The 23,952-nt window shown below is 35.6% G+C and overlaps 1 long non-coding RNA gene across 1 annotated transcript; it reads left to right on the top strand.

Annotated features, from left to right (window-relative positions):
* The first annotated feature begins 6,634 nt into the window (after positions 1–6,634).
* LOC309651960 lies at positions 6,635–21,822 on the top strand. The gene is made up of 2 exons (XR_014258501.1): positions 6,635–8,953; positions 9,282–21,822. It is a non-coding gene; the product is annotated as an uncharacterized lncRNA (long non-coding RNA).
* The last annotated feature ends 2,130 nt before the right edge of the window (positions 21,823–23,952 follow it).

Below are 23,952 nucleotides of genomic sequence, written 5' to 3'. Positions count from 1 at the left end.
AATTTAATTTTTCCTTTCCAATCTGTATCCCTTTTATTTCCTTTTCTGGCCTTACTGTATCAATACTTCCTAAGACATCCAGTAATATGTTGAATAAGAGTGGTGGGAGTGGACATACATTCCATGTTTCTAATCTTAAAGAAAAAGCATTCACTCTTTCACCACTAAGTATGATCTTAGCTCTAGGGTGTTTATAGATGTTCTTTTTCAAGTTGAGGAAGTCCCCCTCTCTTCCTGATTTGCTGAGAGTTTTTTTTTTTATCCTGCTTGGGTTTTGAATTTTTTCAAATGCTTTTTCTTTATCAATTGATATGATTTTTCTTCTTTAAGCTATTGTTACAGTTTTTATTTTAAAATATTGAACCAGCCTTGTATTCTTGGAATAAACCCCACTTGGTCATAGTATATAATTATTTTGATATATTACTAAATAAAATTTGCTAGTATTTTTAGGGTTTTTGCTTTTATGCTCATGAGAGATACTGGTTTTTAGTTTTCTTTTGTTGTACTGTCTTTATCTGTTTTTGGTATAACAGGTCTCATAAAAGTAGTTGGGAATTGTACTCTCCTATATTGCAGAAGAGATTTGCGGAATTGGTGTTAATTCTTCTTTAAAATTTTGGTAGAATTCTCCAGTGAAAACCTTCTGGGTCTAGATGATTTTTTGAAGCTTTTAAATTACAGATTCAATTTATCTTATAGATATAGGACTCAATATTATCTGTTTCATATGGGGTGAGTTATGGTAATATGCGGTTTTAAAGGAATTGTTCCAGACTTGTGGTTGCCAAGGGGGAGTGGAGGGGGGGAGGGAAGGACTGGGAGTTTGGGATTAGCAAATGTGAACTATAATATATAGGATGGATAAACAAGGTCCTACTGTATAGCACAGGGAACCGTATTCAATATCCTGTGACAAACCGTAAGGGGAAAGAATATTTAAAAAAAGAATCTCTCTATATAACTGAGTCACTTTGCTGTACAGCAGAGATTGACACAACATTGTAAATCAACTATACTTCACTAAAAAAATAAACTAAAAAAAGGAATTGTTCTATTTTATTTACATTGTCGAATTTGTGTTTGTACACTTGTTTATAATCATCCCTAAGTATCCTTTTAAAGGATCTATAATTATATTCCCTAGTTCAAACTTGATATTAGTAATTTTTGTTTTCTTTCATGTTATTTTTTGTCAAACTCATTAAAGGTTTGTCAATTTTATTGCTATTTTCAAAGAAAGAGCTTTTGGCTTTATTGATAATAGGTTTTCAATTTTATTGATGCCTGGTTTTATCTTAATTATTTCCATTCTTCTGATTGCTTGGGATTCGTTTTACACTGCTACGTTTTACCTCATTCCACTAGTTGGGGTAAGGTAGTTAAGCTCCCCTCTTGGCCTTCCTGACATCAGTCGAGATAATTTTACCATTGCTGCTGGCTTGGAGTAGGACAGGTATTGTCAAAAGTTTTCTGTTTTGCTAGGTTGCCCTATTCCAATACCTTTGGCTAAAGGGCTTATTTAAACATCTTCTTGTTTGTATGTTTTTATTTTTAAAAATTTTTTACAGCTTTATTGGAGTATAATTGCTTTCCAATGTTGTGTTAGTTTCTGCTATATAACAAAGTGAATCAGCTATATGTATACATATATCCCCATACCCTCTCCCTCTTGAGCCTCCCTCTCACCTTCCCTATCACACCCCTCTAGGTGGTCACAAAGCACCAAGCTGATCTCCCTGCGCTATGCAGCTGCTTTGCACTAGCTATCTATCTTACGTTTGGTAGTGTATATATGTCAATGCTACTCTCTCACTTCATCCCAGCCTACCCTTCCCCCTCCCCATGTCCTCAAGTCCATTCGCTATGTCTGCGTCTTTATTCCTGTACTGCCCCTAGGTTCATCAGAACCATTTTTTTTCAGATTCCATATATATGTGTTAGCATACGGTATTTGTTTTTCACATTCTGACTTACTTCACTGTGTATGACAGACTCTAGGTCCATCCACCTCACTACAAATAACAATTTTGTTTCTTTTTATGGCTGAGTAATATTCCATTGTATATATGTGCCACATCTTCTTTATCCATTCATCTGTCGATGGACACTTAGGTTGCTTCCATGTCCTGGCTATTGTAAATAGTGCTGCAATGAACATTGTGGTACATGTCTCTTTTTGAATTATGGTTTTCTCAGGGTATATGCCCAGTAGTGGGATTACTGGGTCATATGGTAGTTCTATTTTTAGTTTTTTGAGGAACCTCTATACTGTTCTGCATAGTGGCTGTATCAATTTACATTCCCACCAACAGGGCAGGAGGGTTCCCTTTTCTCCACACCCTCTCCAGCATTTATTGTTTGTAGATTTTTTTTTAATTTATGTATTTATTTTTGGCTGTGTTGGGTCTTCGTTTCTGTGCAAGGGCTTTCTCTAGTTGTGGCAAGCGGGGGCCACTCTTCATCGCGGTGCGCAGGCCTCTCACTATCACGGCCTCTCTTGTTGCGGAGCACAGGCTCCAGACGCGCAGGCTCAGTAGTTGTGGCTCATGGGCTTAGTGGCTCCGTGGCATGTGGGATCTTCCCAGACCAGGGCTTGAACCCGTGTCCCCTGCATTGGCAGGCAGATTCTCAACCACTGCACCACCAGGGAAACCCTGTTTGTAGATTTTTAATGATGGCCATTCTGACCAGTGTGAGGTGATACCACATTGTAGTTTTGATTTGCATTTTTCTAATGATTAGTGATGTTGGGTTTCATGGGTTTGTTGGCAATCTGTATGTCTTCTTTGGAGAAATGTCTGTTTAGGTCTTCCTCCCATTTTTGGATTGGGTTGTTTGTTTTTTTGCAATTGAGCTGCATGAGCTGCTTGTATATTTTGGAGATTAATCCTTTGTCAGTTGCTTCGTTTGCAAATATTTTCCCCCATTCTGAGGGCTGTCTTTTCATCTTGTATATGGTTTCCTTTGCTGTGCAAAAGCTTTTAAGTTTCATTAGATCCCATTTGTTTATTTTTGTTTTTATTTCCATTACTCTAGGAGGTGGTTCAAAAAGGATCTTGCTGTGATTTATGTCAAAGAGTGTTCTGCCTATGTTTTCCTATATTTAGGTCTTTATTCCATTTTGAGTTTATTTTTGTGTATGCTGTTAGGAAGTGTTCTAATTTCATTCTTTTACACGTAGCTGTCCAGTTTTCCCAGCACCACTTATTGAAGAGGCTGTCTTTTCTCCATTGTATATTCTTGCCTCCTTTGTCAAAGATAAGGTGACCATATGTGCATGGGTTTATCTCTGGGCTTTCTATCCTGTTCCATTGATCTATGTTTCTGTTTTTGTGCGAGTACCAAACTGTCTTGATTACTGTAGCTTTGTAGTATAGTCTGAAGTCAGGGAGCCTGATTCCTCCAGCTCTGTTTTTCTTTCTCAAGTTTGCTTTGGCTATTCGGGATCCTTTGTGTTTCCATACAAATTGTAAAATTGTTTGTTCTAGTTCTGTGAAAAATGCCATTGGTAGTTTGATAAGGATTGCATTGAATTTGTAGATTGCTTTGGGTAGTATAGTCATTTTCACAATGTTCATTCTTCCAATCCAAGAACATGGTATATTTCTCCATCTATTTGTATCATCTTTAATTTCTTTCATCAGTGTCTTATAGTTTTCTGCATACAGGTCTTTTGTCTCCTCAGGTAGGTTTATTCCTATGTATTTTATTCTTTTTGTTGCAATGGTAAATTCTATCAAACATTTAGAGACGATCTAACACCTCTTCTTCTGAAACTCTTCCAAAATATAGCAGAGGGAGGAACACTCCCAAACTCATTCTGTGAGGCCACCATCACCCTGATACCAAAACCAGACAAAGATGTCACCAAAAAAGAATACTACAGGCCAATATCACTGATGAACATAGATGCAAATACCAGCAAACAGAATCCAACAGCACATTAAAATGATCATACACCATGATCAAGTGGAGTTTATCCCAGGAATGCAAGGATTCTTCAATATATGCAAATCAATCAATGTGATACACCATATTAAGAAATTGAAGGATAAAAACCATATGATCATCTCAATAGATGCAGAAAAAGCTTTTGACAAAATTCAACAGTGATTTATGATAAAAACTCTCCAGAAAGTGGGCATAGAGGGAACCTAACTCAACATAATAAAGGCCATATATGACAGACTCGCAGCCAACATCATTCTCAATGGTGAAAAACTGAAACCATTTCCTCTAAGATCAGGGACAAGACAAAGGTGCCCATTCTCACCACTATTATTCGACATAGTTTTGGAAGTTTTAGCCACGGCAATCAGAGAAGAAAAAGAAATAAATGGAATCCAAATCGGAAAAGAAGAAGTAAAACTGTCACTGTTTGCAGATGACATGATACTATATATAGAGAGTCCTAAAGATGCCACCAGAAAACTACTAGAGCTAATCAGTGAATTTGGTAAAGTAGCAGGATACAAAATTAATGCACAGAAATCTCTTGCATTCCTATATACTAACAATGAAAAATCAGAAAGAGAAATTAAGGAAACACTCCCATTTACCATTGTTTTTAATTTTATAATAAAAATTGTTATCTGCAACTGTTGGCATTTCCAGATGGCAGGTTTCTCCAGCACTCTGTCTGGGATATATGGCATGCAAAAGGAAAACCCAGGGACCTCACCACTGTCTTGTACCTCAAGTCCTGAGGTTCTGTGGCAGTCTGCTTTCTTATTTCCATCTTTCAGAATCTTCCTATGCTTGTTTTATCTTTGGATTTTTATTTGTAAGAGGTAGAACCAGGAAGTAATGGGGCTATTGCATTTTGGCCAAAACTAGAGGTACAAATATATGTTAAAAATTTTAAAATTCAGCATTATGAGCAAAAAAAGATCTGAACTTGTTGAGAATGCTTTAACTCATTCAGCACACAAATGATTTATACATACCTCAAAATAGTCTCTGGATCATATTTCATTACATAGAAAACAAAATTTTCACTTTAAATGAAAAAAGTTACACATTTTTATATAGAAATACTGCCATTTTTCAACAGTAAACCTCAACTAGCATGCTCTTGGAACATTCTTTGGTTATCTCTTGATAAACTGCATATCACTGAAAATTTTGCAGTTCTACCCATGAAAGCAAGTTTATTTTAAAGCCACATACACACCCTATTAAAATCCCTGTCTTTACAACGAGGCGTGTTAAGACCCCAAGAAGACTAGACTTCCCTTTGATCCTAGCATGGATGCTTAGTGTGATAGGCTAGTTAAGCCATTTATTTATTTATTTTTAAAATTTTTTCAAGGAAAAGTAAAATTTGTGTTGGTTTATATGCAGGAATTCACTCTATATAAACTTCACCTATAATCTAACCTGCTACTATAAATATAGCCATTTATAACTATATAAATTTTTAAAATACAACTATTTAAATTTATCATGTATTTGTTTTTAAATATGTAAAACAATGTCCATGGCAAAGACTCAATGCATGTTCTATGTATATCTGAGCAGATACTGATAGTTGGATGAAGAGTTGCTACTTGGATAGATAAGTAAGTTGTCCCCAGTGGTAGCAAAATACATATTCAGTGGACAGCCTGGGGAGGGGAGGTTTTGGAAGATGTTGGTTTCTGTTAACATGAACTTTTCAGTACTTGTCATGGAGTCAGATGAGGGCAGACTAGAAAGGCTAATATTTCTTGTCTGTCCAGGCTCTCAGACTATGACCTTGGGCAAGTTATTTGAATTTCTTGTAGGTGGATGTTGTTACCTATAAGATGTAGCCACCTACCATATAAAGATTATTCTGAGTAATTAAAGTGCTTAAAATAGTGCATGAACATGATGTATTATCATATTTATATATAAGAATGCTTGCATCTGTATTCATGAAATAGTTGGTCTGTAGTTTTCTTTTCTTGAAACATCATTGCTTGGTTTTGGTACCATTGTATTGCTGGCCTCAGAGAATGAGTAGGGAAGTATTACCTCCTCTTCAAGTTTCTAGAAAAGCTTGTAAAAAATTGGTATTATTTCTTCTTTAAATATTTGGTAGAATTCCCCAGTAAAGTGATCTGAGCTGAAAGAGTTCTTTCTTGGAAGGTTTTTAAAAAAATGTTACTTATCATAATCAACCTTTAAATAATACTGTACTGCTTCATGTATGAAATAAAAACCATGCAATATTCTACTTTCATTTCTTTTGCCTCCAACTTTATGCTAATATTGCTATGTTCTACTTCTACATGTGACATAAAACCTAAAATATGTTATTATGATCTTTGTTTTACATAGTTGATTACTATTTTTTATAGGTAAGGATTTTTCCAAGAGGGGGGAAAGAGACTATTGCATAGGGAAAATTCTCTGACCGTGAGATCCTCAAGCATCTCAAAAGTTAGGGAGAAAGAGCTTTTCTTTTTTTTTTGACTTTTGTATTTTGGGACAATGTGACTTATTTTTAAAAATTGTGTTGGAGTTGAGGCCACTGGCTGATGAACTCACAAGTGTAGGTAGTGTGCTACATGAGGGGCAAGTTTTTCGCTAACATCACAAGGGTCTCTGGCCCAATGAGTGGAGTTTGATAGTAATACTTGCTACAAATGTAAAAAAAAAAAAAAAATTGTGGTAACATAAGGTAAAATTAACCATTCTAACTAGTTGTAAATGTACAGTTCAGCGGCATTAAGTTCATTAACATTGTTGTGAAAACATCACCACCATCCATCTCCAGAAATTTTTCATCTTTCCAAACGGAAATTCTGTATTTGTTAAACAACTATGCATTCCCCTCTCCCTCAGCCCCTGTAAACCACCATTCTACTTTCTGTTTCTATGAATCTGACTACACTAGTAAATCATATAAGTGTAAACATACAAAATGTCATTTTCTGACTAGTTCTTTCACTTAGCATAATGTCTTCAAGATTTATCCATGTTGTAGCATGTGTCAGAATTTTCTATCTTTTTAAGGCTGAATAATATTCCATTGTCTGTATATACCACCTTTTATTTATCCATTCATATGTTGATAGACAACACTGAGGGTTACATCAACCTTTTGGCCATTGTGAATAATGCTGCTATGTTCATGAGTGTACAATAATCTGTTCAAGCCTTTCCTTTCAGTTCTTTTTGGTAAATACTCAGAAGTGGAATTAATGGATCATACACTAATTCTATTTTTAATTTTTTGAGGAACAGCCAAACTGTTTTCTGCAGCAGCTGCACCATTTTACGGTCCCACAAGCAATGCACAAGGGTTGCACTTTCTCCACATCCTTACCAAATTTGTTTTCTCGATTAAAATTTTTAAATTAAATAACTAAAATAATTTTAATAATTAAAATAATTTTCATTGAGGTAACATTGGTTCTAACATTATATGTTTCATGTGTATACCATTATATTTTGACTTCTGTATATACTACAGTATGCTAACCACCAAAAGTTTAGTTTCTATCCATCACCATACAATTGACCCCCTTTACCCATTTTGCCCTCCCCCTATACCCCCTCCCCTCTGGTAAACACTACTTTGTTCTCTGTATCTATGTTTTAGTTTTTGTTTTGTTTGATTTGTTCATTTATTTGTATTTGTTCATTTAAAAATTTTTATGTTCCGCATATGAGTGAAATCATATGGCATTTGTCTTTCTCTGTCTGACTTATTTCACTTAGTGTAATACCCTCAAGGTCCATCCATGTCATTGTAGATGGCAAGATTTAATCTTTTTTTATGGTTGACTAGTATTCCATTGTGTGTATATATGTGTGTGTGTGTGTGTGTGTGTATAAATCCCATCTTCTTTATTCATTCATCATCAGTGGGTACTTAGGTTGTTTCCATATCTTAGGTATTGTAAATAATGCTGTGATAAACATAAGGGTGTTTTTCAAATTAGTGATTTTGTTTTCTTGGGATAAACACCCAGAAGTAGAATTGCTGGATCATGTGGTAGTTGTTATTTTTAATTGTTTGAGGAATATCCATACTGTTTTCCATAGTGGCTGCACCAATTTACATTCCCACCAACAGTACACAAAGTTTCCCTTTTCCACACATCCTTGCCAACAATTGTCATTTATAACCTTTTTGGTAATAGCCATCCTAACAGGTATGAGGTGATATCTCACTGTGATTTTCATTTGCATTGCCCTAATAATTGGTGATGCTGAATGTCTTTTCATGTGCCTGTTGTCCATCTGTATGTCTCCTTTGGAAAAATGTCTATATTCAGCTCCTATGCCCATTTTTTAAATTAGGTTGTTCGTTTTTTTGTTATTGTTGAGCTGTATGAGTTCTTTATATATTTTAGATATTAACCCCTTATTGGACATATAATTTGCAAATATCTTCCCCCATTTGGTAGGTTGTCTTTTTATTTTGGTGATGGTTTCCTTTGCTGTGCACATGATTTTTAGTTTGGTGTATTTCCATTTCTTTACTTTTTTGCTTTTGTTTCCCTTGCCTGAGGAGACATCCAGAAAGATACTGTTAAGACCAATGTAAACGAGTATGCTGCCTATGTTTTCTCCTAGGAGTTTTACTGTTTCAGGTCTTACATTCAAGTCTTTAATATATTTTAAGTTGACTTTTGTGTATGGTGTAAGATAGGGGTCTAGTTTCATTCTTTTGCATGTGGCTGTACAGTTTTCCCAACACCATTTATTAAAGAGACTATCCTTTCTTCATTGTATGTTCTTTGCTCCTTTGTTATAAATTAATTGACCATATATGTGTGGGTTTATCTGGGGTCTCAATTCTGTTCCATTGATCTGTGTGTTTATTTTTCTGTCAATGCCATGCTGTTTTGATTACTGTAGCTTTGTAGTATGATTTGAAACCAGGGAGTGTGATATCTCCAGCTTTGTTCTTTTTTATCAGGATTGCTTTGGCGTTGGTTATTGCATAAATTTTAGGATTTTTTGTTTTATTTCTGTGAAAAATGTCATTGTGGTTTTTTTTTTTTTTTTTTTTTTTAATTTTATTTATTTATTTATTTATTTATTTATGGCTGTGTTGGGTCTTCGTTTCTGTGCGAGGGCTTTCTCTAGTTGCGGCAAGTGGGGGCCACTCTTCATCGCGGTGCGTGGGACTCTCACTATCGCGGCCTCTCTTGTTGCGGAGCACAGGCTCCAGATGCGCAGGCTCAGTAGTTGTGGCGCACGGGCCTAGTCGCTCCGTGGCATGTGGGATCTTCCCAGACCAGGGCTCGAACCCGTGTCCCCTGCATTGGCAGGCAGATTCTCAACCACTGCGCCACCAGGGAAGCCCCGTCATTGTGGTTTTGATAGGCATTTGATTGAATCTGTAGATTGTTTTAGGTAATATGGACATTGTAACAATGTTAATTTTTCTAATCCATGAGCACAGATATTTCCATTTCTTAGTGTCTTCTGCCATTTCTTTCAATGATGTCTTATATTTATTAGTGTACAGGTCTTTTGCCTCCTTGTTTAAATTTATTCCTAGGTATTTTATTCTTTTTGTTGCAATTGTATCAATAAATGGGTTTGTTTTCTTAATTTCTCTTTCTGCTAGCTTGTTGTTAGTGTATAGAAACACACAGATTTTTGTATATTGATTTTGTACCCTGCAACATTACTATATTCATTTATTATTTCAAATAGATTTTTTGGTGGAGTCTTTAGGGTTTTCTATATATAAAATCATGCAATTCACAAATAGTGACAGTTTTACTTCTTCCCTTCCAATTTGGATACCTTTTATTTCTTTTTCTTGCCTAATTGCTCTGGCTAGGACTTCCAATACTATGTTGAATTGGGACATAGAGTGGGCATCCATGTCTTGTTCCTGATTTTAGAGGGATAGCTTTCAGTTTTTCACCATTGAGTATGAAGTTACTCAATGTGGGTTTGTCATATTTGTCCTTTATTGAGGTATGTTCCTTCTATACCCATTTTTTTGAGAGTGTTCATCATAAATGGGTGTTGAATCTTATCAATTGCTCTTTTGCATCTATCGAGATACTCATATGATTTTTTATCTTTCATTTTTGTTAATGTGATGTATCACATTGATTGAATTGTGGATCTTAAACCATCCTTGCATCCCTGAAATGAATCTCATTTGATCATGACATATTATCCTTTTAATGGATTTTATTCAGTTTGCTAATATTTTGTTGAGAATTTTTGCATCTGTGTTCATCAGAGATATTGACCTATAATTTTCTCTTTTTTGTGGTATCTTTGTCTGGTTTTGGTATCGGGGTAATGTTGGCTACATAAAATGAATTGAGAAATGTTCCCTCTTCAATTTTTAGAAGAGTTTGAGAAGGATAGGTATTAAATCTTCTTTGAATGTTTGCTAGAATTCTCCTATGAAACCATCTGTTCCTGGACTTTTGTTTTTGGGGAGATTTTTGATTATTGTTTCAATCTCCTTACTAGTGATCAGTCTATTCAGAATGTCTGTTTCTTTGTAATTCAGTCTCGTATGGTTGAATGTTTCTATGAAATAATCCATTTCTTCTAGGTTGTCCAGTTTGTTGACATATAGCTGTTTATAGTATTCTTTTATAATACTTTGTATTTCTGTGTTATATGTTGTAATTTCTGTTTCATTTCTGATTTTATTTATATGAGCCTTCTCTCTTTTTTTCCTTAGTGAATCTAGATAAAGGTTTGTCAATTTTGTTTATCCTTTCAATGAACTATCTCTTAGATTCATGGATATTTTCTATTGTCTTTTTAGTCTCTATTTCATTTATTTCCACTCTAATCATTATTGTTTGCTTCCTTCTACTAACTTTGGGTTTTGCTTGTTCTTTTTCTAGCTCCTTTAGTTGTAAGGTTAGATTGTTTGTTTAAGATTTTTCTTGTTTCTTGAGATAGGCCTCTATAAATTCCATCTTAGTAGCACTGCTATAAAATCCCTCTTAGTAGCACTTTTGCAGCATCCCATAGATTTTGGTATGCCATATTTTCATTTTCATTTCATTTTCATTTTCATTCTTCAGGTATTTTTTTATTTCTCCTTTGATTTCTTCATTGTACCCCATAGTTGTTCAGTAGTATGGTGTTTAGTCTCCACATATTTGTGATTTTTTCAACTTTCTTCTTGTAGTTGATTTCTAATTTTATACCATTGTGGTTGGAAAGGATGCTTGACATGATTTCAATATTCTTAAATTTATTGAGACTTGTTTTATGTCCCAATATTTGGTCTATCCTCGAGAATGTTCCATGTGTACTTGACAAGAATGTGTGTTCTGCTGCATTTGGATGGAATGTTCTCTACAAATCTATGAAGTCCATCTGGCCTATTGTTTCATTTAAAGGTACTATTTCCAGACTTCCTTGGTGGCACAGCAGTTAAGAATCTTCCTGCCGGGCTTCCTTGGTGGCACAGTGGTTGAGAATCTGCCTTCCAATGCAGGGGACACGGGTTCGAGCCCTGGTCTGGGAAGATCCCACATGCCGCGGAGCAACTGGGCCCGTGAACCACAAATACTGAGCCTGAGCGTCTGGAGCTTCTGCTCCGCAACAAGAGAGGCCACGATAGTGAGAGGCCCGTGCACCGCAATGAAGAGTGGCCCCCACTCGCCGCAACTGGAGAAAGCCCTCACGCAGAAACGAAGACCCAACACAGCCAAAAATAAAAATAATTAATAAATAATTAAAAAAAAAGAATCTTCCTGCCAATGCACGGGACACAGGTTCGGTCCCTGGTCTGGGAAGATTCCACATGCCATGGAGCAACTAAGCCTGTGAGCCACAACTACTGAACCTGCACTCCAGAGCCCACAAGACACAACTACTGAGCCTATGCACCACAACTACTGAAGCCTGTGTGCCCTAGAGCCCACACGCCACAACTACTGAGCCCACATGCCACAACTACTGAAGCCCGCGTACTCTAGGGCCCGTGTGCTGCAACTACTGAAGCCCGCATGCCTAGAGCCCATGCTCCACAGCAAGAGAAGCCACTGCAATGAGAAGCCCTCACACCACAATGAAGAGTAGCCCCCGCTCGCCACAACTAGAGAAAGCCAGCACGCAGCAACAAAGACCCAACACAGCCATAAATAAGTAAAATTAAAAAAAATAAAGGTACTATTTCCTTCTTGACTTTTTGTCTGGATAATCTTTCCATTGGGTGTTAAAGCCCCCTACTGTTATTGTGTTGCTGTCATTTTCTCACTTTAGGGGTCTGTTAATAATTGCTGTTTATATTTTGGTGCTCTGATGTTGGCTGCACATATATTAATAATTTTTATGTCCTCTTAATGAATTGTCCCATTTATCATTATATAGTGTCCATCTTTGTGTCTTGTTGCCATTTTTGGCTTGAAGTCTGTTTATTCTGATATGAATATGGCTACGCTTGCTTCTCTTGGCAGTCATTTGCTTGGAGTATCATTTTCCATCTCTTCCCATTGAACCTGTATTTGACTTTAGAGCTGAGTCTCCTGGAGGCAGCATATAGTTGGGTCTTGTTTTTTAATCCTTCCAGCCACTCTGTGTCTTTTGACTGGTGAATTAAATCCATTTACATTTAGGGTGATTATTGATACATGAGGGCTTAATACTGCCATTTTATCTTTTGTTTTCTGGTTATTCTATATCTCCATTGTTTATTTTTCCTTGTGTTTCTGTCTTCCATTTTAGTTTAGTGGTTTTCTCCAATGTTTTTCTCAGTTTATTTTTTTTTTATGTCTTGTGTCTTTGCTCTAGATGTATGTTTCATGGTTACCATGGGGTTTGTATAAAACATATCATAGATAAAATAGTCGTTTTTCTGTTGATAGCATCTTATTTTCACTTGCCTATGTGGCTTCCTTCATTTTCCTCTTTCCCTTTTATATTTCTGTTGCCTCAAATTATCTCTTTTTATGGTGTGAGTTAGTTGCCAAATTGAATTAGCTATAGTTATTTTTATTGCTTTTTCTCCTTTAAGCTTTATGCTATAATTGTTTAAGAACATACTTTTATATAGAGTTGCAACTTTCTGATTCTATTTATCATTTTACTCAAAATTTTGTGTACTCTTGCCCTTTCATTTCAGGTAGAAGAACTCCTTTCAACAATTCTTGTAAAGCAGGTCTAGTGGTTATGAACTCCCTCCATTTTGGTTGTCTGGGAAAGCCTTTATTTCTCTTTCATATCTGGAGGATAACTTTGCTGGATAGAGTATTCTTGGATGACAGCTTTTATCCTTTTGTATTTTGAGTATGTCATTCCACTCTCTCCTGGCCTGTAGAGTTTCTGAGAAATCTGCTGGTAGCCTAATGGCAGTTCCTTTGTAGATTACCTTTCTTTTTTCCCTGGCTGTCTTTAAAATTCTTTCTTTGTCATTGACTTTTGACAGTTTTAAAATGTCTTGGAGAAGGTCTGTTTGTGTTGTGGTAATTAGGTATTCTATTAGCTTCATGGACTTGAATACCCGATTCCTTCCCCAGGTTTGGAAAGTTCTCAGCTATTATTTCTTTAAATAATCTCTTTGTTCCCTTCTCCCTCTCTTCTCCTTCTGGGATACCAATTATCCTTATGTTGACCTTTCTAATGAAGTCAGATAGTCTCATAGAATTTCCTTCTTTCTTTCTTTCTTTCCTTCTTTCTTTCTTTCTTTCTTTCTTTCTTTCTTTCTTTCTTTCTTTCTTTCTTTCTTTCTTTCTTTTCTTCCTTTCTTTCTTCCTTTCTTTTCTTCCTTTCTTCCTTTCTTCCTTTCCTTTCTTTCTTTCTTCTTTTTTTTAGTTCTTAGTTCTTTCTCCTTTTATACCTGTATCATTTCTAGATTTCTGTCTTCAAGCTCACTAATTCTCTCTTCCATACTGTTGGCATTATTTCCAATGATTTCTAGTGCAGTCTTCATTTCATTTATTGAGTTCTTCAGCTCCAGAATTTCTATTTGGTTCTTTTTAGTTTCAATCTCTTTGGTAAGGTATTCATTCTGTTTGTTAATTTTACTCCTTAGCTCATTGAACTGCCTTTCTGAGTTTTGTTGTAGCTCATTGAGTTTCTTCATGACAGCTATTTTGAATTCTCTCTCAGTTCGATTGCAATATTCCATGATATTAAGTTTGGTTTCTGGAGTTTTGTCTTTTTTTTGTGATACCATGTTACTGTGGTTTTTCATGGTGTTTGATGAGTGGTTCCTCTACTGGTACATTAGAAATAACAAACACCTATCTTCTTTACATAGTTCTTTTTTTTTTTTTACTTGATTCTAACAATTCAAGAGATTAGTGATTAGAGGGCTTTCTTTTGTTTTTCAGTAGGTGGCGCTAAAGCACAAGTTTTTGGTTTCTCCTACCTGAGCTGCCTCTGGGTATATTTGAGAATCTACACTTTCTACACTCTACTACCTCTGACAGAGGTGTCATCTGATGCCCTCTTTGTCACTGCTTGTGCCTCTGGGGTTGCTGGTGCCTTGTTGCTGCCAGTGTCACTGCTGTTGATGGCATTGCCGCCTGGGGCACTGGGTTGGTGGGTGCTTCCACTGTGTCTGGGTTGCCTGGGTTGCAGGCTCCACTGCCTCAGGGAGAGGGGGAGGTTCGGGGGCATGCCTTTGCCACATCTGGAGTTGTCAAGTTTGAAGGTGCAGCCACTGTGGGCTGGGGGGCTGGAGTGGCAGGTGCCTCTGTGGCTGGGAGGATGGGATTGCAGGCTGTGCTGCCACTGCTGTTTGGTTCCTGTGGTAGAGAGCGCTGCTGTCACTGGGAGGCTGGAGTCATGTGTGCTGTCTCCGCTACTGCTACCAGGTTCTCTGGGGCTGAGGGGCCCATCACTGTGCCTGAGGGGCTGGGATTGCAGGCACAGCCTCCACTGTTCACCCTGGTTCCGCCTCCTCTATGTATTCTAGTCCACCCACCTTTAGATCTACAGATGTGTAGAACTTTCTGGCTTCTGGTGTGTTGGGCAGAGGAACCTTTGTTGAATTATGGATGATTTACTGGTTGTAGATTGAAGGGGAGAGACAAAGGAAGTGTTTCATTCTCCATTTTTTTTTTGGTAATAGCCATCCTAATGAATGTTAACTGCTATCTCATTGTGGAATTCATTTACATTTCCTTAATGATTAGTGATGCTGAGCATCTTTTCATGTGCTTATTGGCCATTAATCCATCTTCTCAGGATAAGTGTCTATTCAAGTTCTTTGCCTATTTTTAGTTGTTTTTGTTTTTGCTGTTGAGTTGTAGGAGATCTTTACATATTCTATTAATCCCTTATTAGATACATTTGTAAGTATTTTCTTCTGTTCTGTGGGTTCCCTTTTCATTCTGTTGATAGCGTCCTTTGATGCACAAAAGGTTTTAATTTTCATGAAGTCCAATTTATCTGGTTTTTGTTCTTTTGTTGCCTGTGCATTTGGTGTCATATCCAAAAAAAAAGACCAAATCCAATGACATGAAGCTGTCCCCTTATATTTGCTTCTAAGAGTTTTACAGTTGCAGCTCTTATGTTTAGGTCTGTGATCCATTTTGATGGATATAGTGTAAAGTAAGGGTTCATTCTTTTGCTTGTGGATATCCAGTTTTCCCAAAACCAATGGTAGAAAAGGCTGTTCTCTCTGCATTGAATGGTCTTGGCACACTTGTCAAAAATAATTTGATGATATACAGACAACATAATGCTATTAAACCAAAAGATTCTATAAAAAAAATCTGTTAGGACTAATAAATTCAGCAAAGTTACAGGATACAAATTCAACACACAAATATCAGTTGTATTTCTATATACTAAGAATAAACAATCCTAAAAGTAAATTAAGAAGACAATTCCATTTACAATAGAATCAAAAACAACAAAATACTTAGGAATAAACTTAACCAAGCAGGTGAAAGGCTTGCTCACTGAAAACTATAAAACATCACTGAAAGAAATTAAAGACACAAATAAATGGAAAGACATCCTGTGTTCATGAATTAGAAGACTTAATATTGTTAGAAATCAATACTACCGAGTGTGATTGATAGATTCAATGCAATTCCTATCAAAATCCCAATATTTTTTGTAGAAATAGAAAAATAAATCTAAAAATTCATGTGGAATCTCAAGGGACTTCAAATTGCCAAAACAATCTTGAAAAACAAGGACAAAGTTGGAGGTCTCACATTTGCCAATTTCAAAACTTAAAACAAGCCTACAGAAATTAAAACAGTATAGTACTGGCATAAAGACAGACATATAGACCAATGGAATAGTATAGAGAGCCTAGAAATAAATACTTGTGTATACCAAAGTGATATCAAAGTCTTGTGATGAGGACTTTTAACATCTAATCTCTTAGGAACATTCAAATACACAGTACAAGATTGCTAACTATAGTCACCATGCTGTAATTTCAGCCCCAGGACTTAATTATCTTATAACTAGAAGTTTGTACATTTTGACCACCTTCACTCATCTCCCCCACTCCTCACTCCCCACCTCTGGCAACCACCAATCTGTTCTCTCTTTCCCTGAGTTCAGTTGTTTCTGTTTTTGTTTTTAGATCCCACATATGAATGAGGTCATTCATTATTGGTCTTTCTCTGTCTAACTTATTTCACTTAGCATAACGAACTCAAGTTCCATCTATGTTGTTGCAAGTGGCAGGATTACCTTCTGTTTTATGGCTGTATAATATTCCATTGTAAATATATACCACATTTTCTTTACCCACGCAGTCATCAGTGGACATGTAGGTTGTTTTCATGTCTTGGCTATGGTAAATAATGCTGCAATGAACACAGAATGCAGATATCTCTTCAAGATAGTGATTTCATGTCCTCAGGTATATAACCATAAGTGGGATTGCTGGATTATATGGTAGTTCTATTTTTAATTTTTTGAGGAACATTTCCAATGGCTTCCAGTTTTCCCAGCACCATTTTTTAAAGAAACTATCCTTTCCTTTCTTCATTACATATTCCAGGTTCCTTTGTTGGAGATTAATTGACCATGTATACATGGATTTATTTCTGGGCTTTCTATTCTGTTCCCTTGATCTATGTGTCTGTTTTTAAGATGATACCATACTGTTTTGAATACTATAATTTTTTAATATAGTTTCAAATTAGGAAGTGTGATGCCTCCAGCTTTGTTGTTCTTTCTCAAGATTGCTTTGGCTATTTGGGATCTTTTGTGATTCCATACAAATTTTTAGGATTTTTTTTCTATTTTTATGAAAAATGTCATTGGAAGTTTAATAGAGATCTCATTGAATCTGTAGATTGCTTTGTGTGGTGTGGATATTAATTCTTCTGTTCCATGAGCATGGAATATCTTTCAATTTATTTGTGTCTTCCGTTTTTTTCATCAAAGTCTTATAGTTTTCAGTGTAAAAATTTATTCCCAAGTATTTTATTTAAATTTATTCCCAAGTATTTTATTCCTTTTGATGCCGTTGGAAATGGGATTGCTTTCTTAATTTCTCTTTCTGATAGTTTTCTATTAGTGTATAGAAATGCAAGTGATGCTTGTATATTGATTTTGTATCCTGTAGCTTCACTGAAATAATTTGTTAGTTCTATCAGTTTTTTGTAGAGTCTTTAAGGCTTTCTATATATAATATCATGTCATCTGCAAATAGTGACAGTTTTACCTCTTCCTTTCCAATTTGGATGGCTTTTCTTTCTTTTTATTGCCTAATTTCTCTGACTAGGACTTCTGCTACTATATTGAGTAAAAGTGGCAAGAGTGGGCATCCTTGTCTTTTTCCTGATCTTAGAGGAAAGCTTTCAGCTTTTCACCATTGAATATGATGTATTTGTGGGCTTGTCATATGTGGCCTTTATTATGTTATAATTATTTTTATTTCTGTAAAATTGGTAGTAATAGCTCCACTTTCATTTCAGGTTTATTTATTTCAGTCTTTTCTCTTTTTTCTTAGTATAGCTAAAACTTCATCAATTTTGTTGATCTTTGGACAAATCAACTATTGGTTTCATTAATTTTCTCTATTGTTCTTCTATTTCTATCTTATTTATCAATGCTCTAGTCTTTGTTATTTCCATCCTCTGCTAGCTTTGGATTTAGTGTGTTCTTTTTAAATTCCTTATGGTGTAAAGTTAGGTTGTTGATTAGAGATCTTTCTTCTTTTTAATGTAAGCATTTACAGTTATAAACTTCCCTGTTAGCACTGCTTTCACTACATGCTATAAGTTTGGGGGTTGTGTTTTTATTTTCATTTGTCTCAAAATATTTTATAATTTCACTTGTGTTTTCTTCTTCAACCCATGGTTGTTTAAGAGTGTGGTGTTTAATTTCCTCATATATGTGAATTTTCCAGTTTTCCTTCTGCTTCTGATTTCTACTTTGATTCTATTGTGATCAGAAAAGGTACTTTGTATGATTTCAGTCTATTAAATTTATTAAGATTTGTTTTGTGTCCTAACATATGCATCTATTATGGAGAATATTCCATGTACACTTGAGAAAAATGTTTATTATGCTGTTGTTGGGTGGTGTAGCCTTCATATGTCTGTAGGTTCAATTAATTTACAGTGTTGCTCAAGTCTTCTATTTCCTTGTTGATTTTCTGTCTGGGTGTTCTATCCATTATTGAAAGTGGGGTACTAAAGTCTCCTACTACTTTTGCAGAGCTCTCTATTTCTCTCTTCAATTCTGTCTATGTTTACTTTGCCTATTTTGGGACTCTGATGTTTGGTGCATATATGTTTATAATTGTTACATCTGGCAAAATTGACCCTTTTATCTATGCATAATGTCCCTCTTTGCCTCTTGTAACAGTTTTAAATTTTTAACTTAGAGTCTATCTTGTCTGATATTAGTATAAACTCTCTGCTCTCTTTTGTTTACTCTTTGTATGTAATATCTTTTTTCATCCTTTAATTTTAAACCGATAGGTGTCCTTATAGCTAAAGTGTCTTTGTGTGTATTGATCTAAGATATAAAAATGAGAACTCCTTTTGTCCCTCATTTCTTCCATTACTGGCTTCTTTTTTGTTTAGTTAGTTTTTAGTAGTGACATATTTGATCCCTTCTCATTTCTTTTTGTGTATTTCTATAGATATTTTCTTTGAGGTTCCCATGGGATTTCATATAACATCCCATCCTAAAATTATAACAGTCTTTTAAAAATTAATATCAACTCCTCTTCAATCACATACAAAAACACTACTCCTTTACAGCTCCACCTCCCCCATTTTATGTTATTGATGTGACAAATTACATCATTATTTAGTGTGTAACCATTAACATCAATTTATAATTATTTTATGCATTTCCCTTCTACATCCTATAGGATATAAAAACTGTACATAAAAAACAAATTACAATACTACTGTCTTTCATATTTGCTCATGTATTTACCTTTAATGAAGAACTTTATTCCTTCAAAAATGGCTTTGAGTTACTATGTAGTGTCCTTTCATTTCAATTTGATAGACCCCCTTTTACATTTCTTGTAGGGCAGGTCTACACATAATGAACTCCTTCAGCACTTGTGTATCTGGGAGTGTCATAATTCCTCCTTCATGTTTGAAGGATAGTTTTGCTGGATGTAGAATTTTTGTCAGTTTTTTTCGTTCAGCATTTTAAGTGTCATCCCACTGCCTTCTGTCCTCCATGGCTTCTGATGAGAAATCATAAATTTATCTTATTGAGAATATCCTTTATGTGAAGAGTCATATCTCTCTTGCTACACTCACAGTTCTTTGTTCATATTTGTCTTTTGACAGTTTGCTTAAAATGTATTTCAGTGTGGATCTCTTTGAGTATATCCTACTGGGAGTTTTTTGAGCTTTTTAATACGTAGATTCATGTATTCCATTAAACTTCTTAAGTTTTTGGCTAGTATTTTTTTCAAATATTCTTTCTGTCCTTTTCTCTCTCTCTTCCTCCTTGGACTCCTATAATGTGTATGTTGCTCTGCTTGATAATACCCCACAGGTTCCTTAGGCTCTCTTCACTGTTCTTCATTATTTTTCACTCTTCTTTTAGACTGGACAATTTGAATTGTTCTATCTTCAAATTTGCTGATTCTTTATTCTGCCTGCTCAGATCTACTGCTGAATTGCTCTAGTGAATATTTTCATGAATCCACTGCTGTACCTTTCAGCTCCTGAATTTCTATTTGTTTCCTTTATACAATTTCTATCTCTTCATAGATTTTCTCATTTTGTTCATATATTGTTTTCCTGATTTCCTTTAGTTCATTGTCTATGGTTTCCCTTAACTCTTTGATCATATTTAATACAGTTGATATGAAGTATTTGTCTTTTTAGTAATTCAAAAGTCTGGAATTTCTCAGGGATTGTTCTTTCAATTTAGGTTTTTTTTTTTTTTTTCTTTTCCTGTAAATGGGCCATAGTTTTCTGGGGTTTTTTTGTTTGTTTGTTTGTTTTTTATACCTTGTGGGTTTTTGTTGAAAACTTAACATTTGAATAATATGATGTACTAAGTGTTGAAGTCAGATTCTCCTCTTTCCCCAAGGTTTTCTATTTATGATTGTTGAAGGCTGAAATCATTCATTTATTTAGTGACTTTCCAAACATTTTTTTAAACATCTTTATTGGAGTATAATTGCTTTACAATGGTGTGTTAGTTTCTGCTTTATAACAAAGTGAATCAGCTATATGTATACATATATTCCCATATCTCCTCCCTCTTGCGTCTCCCTCCCACCCTCCCTACCCCACCCCTCTAGGTGGTCACAAAGCACTGAGCTGATCTCCTTGTGCTATGCAACTGCTTCCCACTAGCTATCTATTTTACATTTGGTAGTATATATAAGTCCATGCCACTCTCTCACTTCATCCCAGCTTACCCTTCCCCCTCCCTGTGTCCTCAAGTCCATTCTCTACGTCTGCGTCTTTATTAATATGCTTGGATTTACATCTAAATTTAAACGTTTTCTCTTTCTTCCCTCGATCTATATTCCTCTGTTTCCTCATATTGCCTTCTTTTGTTTAAACATTTATTAGTATTCCATTTTAATTTACCTGTTATGTTTTTTACTTTATATCTTTGTATAAATATTTCAGTGATTGTTCTAGGGATTTCCGTATAGATACTTAACTTTTTACAATCTACTTATAATCCATATTTTTCATTTCAAGTGGAGTATAGAGTCTTTAACACCTTATGAATCCATTTATTTCTCCCTTTGTTATATTTGTCTTATATATTACATATGAATACACTGAAAATCCCTTTGAACAATGTTACAATTTTTTCTTTCAACCATCAAACATATTTTAAAGAATAGTAGATGTGAAGATTAGTTCATTTTATTTACCCAAATATTTATCATTTCTCTTGTTCTTTATTTTCAATATTCCAAGTTTCTTTTTGGTTTTATTTCTCTTCAGTCTAAACTTCCTTTAATATTTCTTTCAGAGAATGTCTATTGGCAGTGAATCCTCTTAGTTTTCCTTCTTCATGGAATGTCTATATTTATTGCTCATTCATTAAAGATATTTTTTCTGGATATAGAATTTTGGGTTGACAGTTCTTTAACACTTGAAAAGATTTTTGCTTCCTTTTAGCCACTGTGGTTTCTGATGAGAAATACACAGCTATTCAAATTATTGTTCTCCTATTGGTAATGTATCATTTTTTGTTCTGTCTGCTTCAATGTTTTTTATTTGTGTTGTTTTTCAGCAGTTTGATTATGTTGAATGTGGGCATGTATTCCTATGAGGTATTTTGTTTGAGGTTTCCTGATCTTAAATTGGTTGGTTTGTGATTGTTACCAATTTGGAGAAGCTTTTAGCAATTGATATATCTAATAATGTTTTAACAGTAGGCTCTTTTTCTGTATTTCTGAGACTCAGTTGACACAAATGTTAGGCCTTTGATATTATATCTGAGTCTTTGTTCATTTTTAAATATTTTTTATATTTGTTTACTTTATTTATTTTCTTTATCTTTTTGGCTGTGTCGGGTCTTAGTTGTGGCATGCGGGATCTTTCATTGCAGTGCACGGGCTGTTCGTTGTGGCGCTTGGGCTTCTCTCTAGTTGTGGCATGCAGGCTTTCCCTCTAGTTGTGGCGTGTGGGTTTTCTCTCTCTAGTTGTGCCTCGCGGGCTCCAGGGTGTGTGGGCTCTGTAGTTGTGCCTCACGGGCTCCAGAGCATGTGGGCTCTGTAGTTTGCGGCACTCGGGCTCTCTTGCTGAGGCGCGCGAGCTCAGTAGTTGTGGCATGTGGGCTTAGTTGCCCCATGGCATGTGGGATCTTAGTTCCCCCCCGCCAGGGATCGAACCCCTTTCCCCTGCATTGGAAGGCGTATTCTTTACCACTGTACCTACCACCAGGGAAGTCCCTCTGTTCATTTTCAAATGACATTCCTTCCTGAAAATTAATTGACCACCTATTAAACAACACTTGAGTGAGAGAATAAATAGAAATGATAATTATGGAATTTTTTTAAAAGATAGTGAAATTAGTATATATCAGGATCTTTGTTATACATGAAAAGCATGGTTAGAGGAAAATTCAAAGTTTTACACTTTTTATCAATTAAATAACATTTAAAATAATTTAAAATTATAAATAACAACTAAAAATAATAAAAATTAATTAAATGTATAGTTCAAACAGTTAAAGAAACAAGGTAAGTCAAAAGGAAGTATGAAGAAGGACATACTATGGGCTTCCCTGGTGGCGCAGTGGTTGAGAGTCTGCCTGCTAATGCGGGGGACACGGGTTCGAGCCCTGGCCTGGGAAGATCCCACGTGCCGTGGAGCAACTAGGCCCGTGAGCCACAATTACTGAGCCTCCGCGTCTGGAGCCTGGGCTCCGCAACAAGAGAGGCCGCTATAATGAGAGGCCCGCACACCGCGATGAAGAGTGGCCCCCACTTGCCGCAACTAGAGAAAGCCCTCGCACAGAAACAAAGACCCAACACAGCCATAAAATAAATAAACAAATAAAAAAAATTAAAAAAAAAAGACATACTAAATATAAAATTAGCAAGTAGAATGTAGTAATGATGTAGAAAAGAGAAAAACATGTTTTTTGGTTTCTTGAAAAATATTAATAGACATACCACTAGCTAACATAATCAAGAAAAAAAGGAGAAAGCAAAGACATACAATACAAAATAAGAAATTATAAGGGAAAAGAACTATTATTTTTTTAATTTTTGAATTTTATTTTATTTATTTTTTTATACAGCAGGTTCTTATTAGTCATCAGTTTTATACACATCAGTGTATACATGTTAATCCCAATCGCCCAATTCATCACACCACCACCCCCACCACCCCACTGCTTTCCCCAGTTGGTGTCCTTACGTTTGTTCACTACATCCATGTCTCAATTTCTGCCCTGCAAACTGGTTCATCTGTACCATTTTTCTAGGTTCCACATATATGCATTAATATACGATATTTGTTTTTCTCTTTCTGACTTACTTCACTCTGTATGACAGTCTCTAGATCCATCCACGTCTCAACAAATGACCCAGTTTCGTTCCTCTTTGTGGCTGAGTAATATTCCATTGTATATATGTACCACATCTTCTTTATCCATTCGTCTGTCGATGGGCATTTAGGTTGCTTCCATGACCTGGCTATTGTAAATAGTGCTGCAGTGGACATTGGGGTGCATGTGTCTTTATGAATTATGGTTTTCTCTGGGTATATGCCCAGTAGTGGGATTGCTGGATCATATGGTAATTCTATTTTTAGTTTTTTAAGGAACCTCCATACTGTTCTCCATAGTGGCTGTATCAATTTACATTCCCACCAAGAGTGCAAGAGGGTTTCCTTTTCTCCACATCCTCTCCAGCATTTGTTGCCTTGTAGATTTTCTGATGATGCCCATTCTAACTGGTGTGAGGTGATACCTCATTGTAGTTTTGTTTGCATTTCTCTAATAATTAGTGATGTTGAGCAGCTTTTCATGTGCGTCTTGGCCATCTGTGTGTCTTCTTTGGAGAAATGTCTATTTAGGTCTTCTGCCCATTTTGGGATTGGGGGAAAAGAACTATTGAATCTGAAGAAATGTCAGAAAATCATTCAA

The sequence above is a fragment of the Balaenoptera physalus genome, assembly GCF_965194825.1.
Source record: "Balaenoptera physalus genome assembly, chromosome: X".
Taxonomy (NCBI): Eukaryota; Metazoa; Chordata; class Mammalia; order Artiodactyla; family Balaenopteridae; genus Balaenoptera; species Balaenoptera physalus.
Note: the sequence above shows the minus strand (reverse complement) of the source record. Positions and strands in the feature narration are given on the sequence as shown.